Genomic DNA, 298 nt, shown 5'->3' with positions numbered 1-298 from the left:
AGGGGGGCGGGCCTGGGCCGGGGTCTGGGCGGAGCCCAGTACCCGAGCCGCATCCGGGCTGGGCCTGGGCTGAGGTCGGGGCGGAGACTGGCGCAGGCGGAGCCGGGGCCAAGGTCCAGGACCCTGTCGGGACAAACCCGGGAACCTGAGCAGGGCCAGGGTTGGAAGGGGCTGGGGCGGAGTTGGGCATCGGGGCGGGGCCAGACTGGGGCCAGCAGCCTAGGGCCGGGGCGGGGCCTGGGCAAGGCTGGGAGGGGTCGGGGCCAGGCGGGGCGGGAACGGGCTTCCTGGTACCCAA

The sequence above is a fragment of the Bison bison genome, unplaced genomic scaffold (assembly GCF_000754665.1).
Source record: "Bison bison bison isolate TAMUID 2011002044 unplaced genomic scaffold, Bison_UMD1.0 scf7180017864240, whole genome shotgun sequence".
Lineage (NCBI taxonomy): Eukaryota > Metazoa > Chordata > Mammalia > Artiodactyla > Bovidae > Bison > Bison bison.
Note: the sequence above shows the minus strand (reverse complement) of the source record.